The 6,903-nt window shown below is 46.3% G+C and overlaps 1 long non-coding RNA gene across 1 annotated transcript; it reads right to left on the bottom strand.

The window, feature by feature from the left end:
- Positions 1 to 553: 553 nt before the first annotated feature.
- LOC137532538 (uncharacterized) lies at positions 554 to 6,846 on the bottom strand. Its single transcript, XR_011023952.1, has 2 exons — positions 6,453 to 6,846; positions 554 to 1,561 (listed from the first exon to the last, which is right to left on the bottom strand). It is a non-coding gene; the product is annotated as an uncharacterized lncRNA (long non-coding RNA).
- Between the last annotated feature and the right edge of the window lie 57 nt (positions 6,847 to 6,903).

Below are 6,903 nucleotides of genomic sequence, written 5' to 3'. Positions count from 1 at the left end.
CTTCAACAGACATTTTATATACAGTGGGATGCGAAAGTTTGGGCAACCTTGTTAAGCGTCATGATTTTCCTGAGGCTGGTGCACACCAGAGCGGTTCATGACCTTTTTTTAAAAAAATGCTTGGGGATAGAAAAACACTTGGGTAATGTATTTCAATGGGCTGGTCCACACCAGAATGGTTCGCTTTTTCCACAAACACAAACTCGGGGGCTGCAGCATTTTTTTTTAGATTTCTGAGGTGTTTCTGCCTCAATGTTAAAGTATAGGAAAGTGGAAAACTGCTCTGAAAAACGCTACATCAGAGCGGTTTTCCAGGCGTTTTTGTTACAGAAGCTGTTCAGTAACAGCTTTACTGTAACAATATATGACATCTGCTACACAAAAACGCTAGGCATGTTTAGAAAACCTTTTTAAACACGCCTAGGAATCTCTCTGAAATCTGCTTCAAAAACCTCTAGCGTTCTGCAGATCTGCTAGAGGTTTTTGGTGTGCACTGGCCCTGTTACGATAAAAAATGTCAGTTAAATATATCATTAGGAGACACACACAGTGATATTTGAGAAGTGAAATTGAGTTTATTGGATTTATACAAAGTGCGCAATAATTGCTTAAGCAAAATTAGGCAGGTGCATACATTTGGGCACCACAAAAAATAAATGAAATCCATATTTAGTAGAGCCTCCTTTTTCAGAAATTACAGCCTCTAAACGCTTCCTGTAGGTTCCAATGAGTCTGGATTCTGGTTGAAGGTATTTTGGACCATTCCTCTTTACAAAACATCTCTAGCTCATTCAGGTTTGATTGCTTCCGAGCACGGACAGCTCTCTTTAACTCACACCACAGATTTTCAATTATATTCGGGTTTGGGGACTGAGATGGCCATTCCAGAATGTTGTACTTGTTCTTCTGCATGAATGCCTTAGTGGACTTTGAGCAGTGTTTAGGGTTGTTGTCTTGTTGAAAGATCCAGCCCCGGCACAGCTTCAGCTTTGTCACGGATTCCTGGACAATGGTCTCCAGAACCTGCTGATACTGAGTAGAATCCATGCGTCCCTCAACTTTGACAAGATTCCCAGTCCCTGGCCTGCACTGGCCACACAGCCCCACAGCATGATGGAACCACCACATTTTACTGTAGGTAGTAGGTGTTTTTATTGGAATGCTGTGTTCTTTTTCCTCCATGCATAACGCCCCTTGTTATGCCCAAATAACTCAATTTTAGTTTCATCAGTCCAGAGCACCTTATTCCAAAATGAAGCTGGCTTGTCCAAATGTGCTTTAGCATACAGCTCTGTTTGCTGTGGGCAGAGAAAAGGCTTCCTCTGCATCACTCTCGCATACAGCATCTTCTTGTGTAAAGTGTGCCGAATGGTTGAACGATGCACAGTGACTCCATCTGCAGCATGATGATGTTGTAGGTCTTTGGTGTTGGTCTATGAGTTGACTCTGACTGTTCTCACCATTCATCGCTTCTGTCTATCCACGATTTTTCTTGGTCTGCCACTTAGATCCTTAACTTGAATCGAGCCTGTGGTCTTCCATTTCCTCAATATGTTCCTAACTGTGGAAACGGACAGCTGAAATCTCTGAGACAGCTTTCTGTATCCTTCCCCTAAACCATAATCGTGAACAATCTATAGGTGCGCACACACATCAGACCATAGTCTTTGGAAAGTGAAAGATCACAGACCAATTTTACCCCCTTCCATGTAGTATGAGAGCCATACCTACACAGTCTATTCTATGGAGCTGAATTCCCCATCAGACAGAAATCAGATGCTGCACATAAAGATGCTTTAGGGCTTGTTTCCACTATAGCGAATCAGGCACCACATGCGGATTCGCATAGTCAATACAAGTGGATGGGATAGTTTCCACTTATGCGTCGTGCGGGTGCGTTTTGGCGTGCGGGGGAAATCTGCACGGCAGAGCCGTCAGATTTCGTGTGCGGCAGGAATGCGGGCGAATTGCCCGCAATGCTTTTAATAGGGAAATTGCATGCGGCTTTGTCATGCGGATTTCCCCGCGATTTCGCATGAAATGCAATGGAACTTTGCACAGGCAGTGACATGGTTAAATTCGCCTGGCTCCTTGCCATGCGAAATCGCGGGGAAATCCGCAGGCCGTGGAATCCATGCGATTCCGCACCGCAACAGTGGAAACGAGCCCTTAGACATTCAAAAGATCAGTAACTGCAAACGATCCGTTCCTGCAAAATGCATTCATAGTCTATGAGATCTGCAGATCCTCATACACACCTTGTTTAACTGACATTCATCTGCAGATCAGATCCACCAGGATGGTTCTTCAGATCTGCAGATGATTGTCTGATCTGCAGATGAATGTCAGTTAAACAAGATGTGTATGAGGATCTGCAGAACTCTGCATATTGACTATGAATGCATTTTGCAGGAACGGATCTTTTGCAGGAACAGATCTTTTGCAGATACTGATCTTTTGAATGTGTACAGCATCTGTGTGTGCAGCATCTTGCAAAGATTTCTATCTGATGGGGAGTTCAGCTCAATAGAATAGACTGTGTAGGTATGGCTCTCATATTACATGGAAGGGGGTAAAATTGGTCTTTGATCTTTCATTTCCCAAAGACTATGGTCTAAAGCAGCTGTGCCCAACCTACGGCCCGCGGGCCATTTGTGGCCCGCGCGGCGGTGTCCTGCGGAGGGGGAGTGGATCGGGTAGTATTGCGTAGTTATAGTATCGGCGTAGTCCCGCGCATACACCAGCGTGTGCTCCGTATTCAGCCCCGGGTAGCGCTGGGATAGTTAGAAAGCCTCGCTCATTGGTTACTGCAGGAACCTTCCTCCAATAGGAATCAGCCTGATTCCTATTGTAAGAAGGTTCCTGCAGTAACCAATGAGCGAGGCTTTCTAACTATCCCAGCGCTGCGCGGGACTACGCCGATACTATAACTACGCAATACCACCCGATCCTCTCCTCCTCCGCAGGACACCGCGGGCAGCCCCCTCAGCCCCACACAGAGCTGGCAGCCACCTCAGCCCCACACAAAGCTGACAGCCCCCTCAGCCCCACACAGAGCTGACAGCCCCCTCAGCCCCACACAGAGCTGACAGCCTCCTCAGCCAGCACACCACTACAGGCAGGACACGTGTGGGTAATTAGGCCTCTGTTCCTCCTCAGCAGAGCTGACGGCCTCCTCAGCCAGCACACTACAGGCTGGACTCTGATACCATTGCTGCATTAATCTGCCCTGTGCATACACCCAGGTACCATACTGGACTCTGATACCATTGCTGCATTAATCTGCCGCAAACTTCTCATTAAGAAAATGTGCATCAAATGGTAAGTACAACAATTCTTATATTGTCGTTTTCTTTCCATTTCCAACACCATGTTAACTGTTACTAGAAAAACATTAAAAGTTTTACATTGAAATTTTGTATGCATGTGTTCCGGCCCTCGAGATTTTTCTTGATTTGAAGTTCGGCCCTTGGGCCAAAAAAGGTTGAGCACCACTGCTCTAAGAGGCAGAAAGAGCGAGGCTTCCGAGAGAAGACTTCGCTTTTTCTGCCGGGTAAAGGCATCAGATCAATAATCGGACACCATGTCCTGATTCATTGATCCCTGGGCTAACGAACCGAGGCCGCGGGTGCGCACATGTGGCCTTTTGGACGTAGGGTCTATGTCCAAAAGGCTTAAAGGGAACCAGAGACCAAGCACCCTTGTGTATTTTACCATATATCAGTAAGAACATTAGAGAAAACACTTACCATGCTCTCTGTTTCATCCTCACTGCTAAAAGTGTCTGTTATCAGCTGTGATAAGAATCCTGGACTGAGCATTCAGTCTTGCTTTGCAGGGAATAATTATAGCTGAGTCATTATAGCAGAGCCACAAGGGGGCAGGCTTGGGCTTGAAAAGACACCAGAGAAGACAGACTCAGCTATAATCTTTCCGTAGCAAAGCTACACTGAGTGCTCAGTCTGGGATTCTTATCAGAGTTGATAACAGTCAGATTAAACAGAGAACAATGAAACAAAGAGCAGATTAGGTGTTTACTGTCATGTTCCCACTGATTTATAAAGTAAAATACAAGAGGGTGCTTCATCTCTGGTTCTCTTTAAATGGTTAAATAGGATGCAAAGAAAATAAAATGAGAATAGCCCCCTTCCAAAGACTTTTAATCCCTTGCCCCACATGCAGGCTGGGTAACAGCCGGGTAACAGCCGCATACACGCTAGCGGTGCATAGCGTCTGACGTCAGACGCTATGCGCCACCGGCGTGTATGCGGAACCCGACGAGATGGACGGAGACCGAATGGAGGCTGACATCGGACAGGTAATGTATAAATGCACTACGCTACATACATTTAAACATAGCGGCGGGGGTTTCGTCGTCTCGTCGCTCGTTCACAATTCGGCTGCCGTACCGCCGTGCACCCGACCAACCAACTTTGGCCGGACATCTTCCAACATGCGCGATTGACCGTACGGCCAATTTCTGTCCCGAAATTGGTCGCTTTGTCGGTCGGGCATGCACTTGGCAGCACCAATTTTCATCCAATTCGATTATAATAATCGAATTGGATGGTTGATTGGTTGGTTGGTCGACTAGTGTATGGCCCCCTATAATTATTTCCTTTTAGTCAAAGCAGATTGCCTGGCTTTCCTGCTGAGCCTTGGTAAATTAGCCACAGACCCTGAGAGCTCGTTCACACTAGAGACGTTTTTGGCCAATTTTAAGCGCAGGCGGTTTTTCAAAAACGCCCTGAAAGCTGTTACACCATGCTTCTCTATGGTGTAGTTCAGATTGGAGTGTCCTGTCTGCGTTCAGGTCAGAAAGGCGGTGCCTGAGCCATTTTTGAGGCGATTTTGCCTCAATGTAAGGTATAGGAAAAATGCAAACGCTCACAAATTCGCTTTGTGTAGAAATTGCGTTTGCATTTTTAAGAATAAATACATTGTATTTATTCTTTTCCGGATCAAAAAGTTCACTTCCTGACTGACGCCAGGAAGTGAAAAACCGCAATCGCGCGGCAAAACCGCTTAGAAAAGCATTTTTAAAGAAATACAGCGCGCAGGTAATTGCCGGGAATCAGATAAAAAAAAAAACGCTTCAAAAACTGGCCAAAGCGGACGGAACACAATGTGAACAAGGCCTAAACAAGCAGGCAGCTCAGGTGTTCTGACTGAAGACTGGCTGGATTAGCCAGATGCTTGTTTCAGATGTATGCAGCCAAAGAGATCAGCAGGACTGCCAGGCAACTGGTATTATTTAATGAAATAAATATGGTAGCTAACACATTCAGTTCAGGCGCGCTTTAAAGTTACCCGAGATGGGGCCAGAGGAATAAAATATACTTACCTGGGGCTTCCTCCAGCCTGATCACTTCCACACCGTCCTCTTCTGACCTTTCCGTTCTTCTGCAATTGGTCCCGGGAAAGTCCTCCGGACCAGGGCCAAGTGCACTTCTGTGGCCCTGCCATGCACTCCTGCTGTGTTTACGTTGCTGGGATTGCTCTACGCCTGCGCAGTACTACTGTGCAGGCGCAGAATGTTCCCAGTGACAGGAGAGAGACAGGGGAGCACACCTGGCTAGACTGCGCATGCGCCAACTGGACCCAACTTTTCCAGGGCCAATAGCGGGCAAACGGGCAGTCAAGAGAGGATGTTGTCGGAGACATCAGGCCGAAGGAGGCAGGTGGAAGCCCCAGGTATGTATATTTTATCCCTGTGGCCACATCTCAGGTACACTTTAAAGGGAACCTGAAGTGAGAGGGATATGGAGGTTGACATATTTATTTAATTTTAAACAAATCCAGTTACCTGGCATTTCTGCTGATCCTCTACCTCTGATATTTTAGCCATAGACCTTGAACATAGCTCCCAACTGTCCCTCTTTCAGAGGGACAGCCCCTCTTTGGGAGCCCTGTCCCTCTGTACTCTTCATTTGTCCCTCTTTCTATATAAATATACATATATTTCTCTATATAATATTGTCGCCATACATTGTGATAGGGACATAATTTTAACGGTGTAATAACCGGGACATATGGGCAAATACAATACGTGAGTTTTAATTATGGAGGCATGTATTATTTTAAAACTATAATGGCTGAAAACTGAGAAATAATGATTTTTTCAGTTTTTTTCTTATTCTTCCTGTTAAAATGCATTTACAGTAAAGTGGCTCTTAGCAAAATGTACCCCCCAAAGAAAGCCTAATTGGTGGCGGAAAAAAAATGATATAGATCAGTTCATTGTGATAAAGTTATAGGCTAATGAATGGGAGGTGAACATTTCTCAAGTGAAAACGACGGATCGCGAATGGGTTAAGTGGCAGTCAAACTTGAAGTGTATCACCTGGCCAAAAGCACTGGTGGTATGTGTACCACAGGTTGAAAAGCCCTGCTCTAAACAACTGGTCTTTTCTGCATTCTGCACCTATTGTGCCCCCTTTACTCGACTGTACCTGCTGCCACAGCGCCTCCTAGCGGCAAGCCCTGCATACAGATTGGTCTTGCAGGTTCCTGAAAGCACAGGAGAGACGAGGTGGTCTTTGCACACGCTTAGTCACGCCCATGGGCGTGGATTAGTCTACCCTAATCCCGCCTCATCCCTGCCTGGAACATCTTTCTGTAAAGTGAGGGGTGGGCAAGGAAGTCTCCGTGCAACACAGTTCCGCCCCAATCTGGCCTTAGCAGCGCATTTAATGGCAGTGGGCGGGCTAAGCGGGGAGGTTTGGAGTGAGTCCTTCGCTCCTCCCACCGTGCTGTCCTTGTGAAATGTCTTTTCCTGCTACCCGGAAGATACAGACACTACTCTATGATCACCGCAACCCTCATACTCTGCTACATACTACTTCCGCCCGAGAGCAAGATGGCACCAAGTACGTTATGACAGCCTTACCCCATTCTAACATG

This window comes from Hyperolius riggenbachi, chromosome 9 (genome assembly GCF_040937935.1).
Source record: "Hyperolius riggenbachi isolate aHypRig1 chromosome 9, aHypRig1.pri, whole genome shotgun sequence".
Lineage (NCBI taxonomy): Eukaryota > Metazoa > Chordata > Amphibia > Anura > Hyperoliidae > Hyperolius > Hyperolius riggenbachi.
Note: the sequence above shows the minus strand (reverse complement) of the source record. Positions and strands in the feature narration are given on the sequence as shown.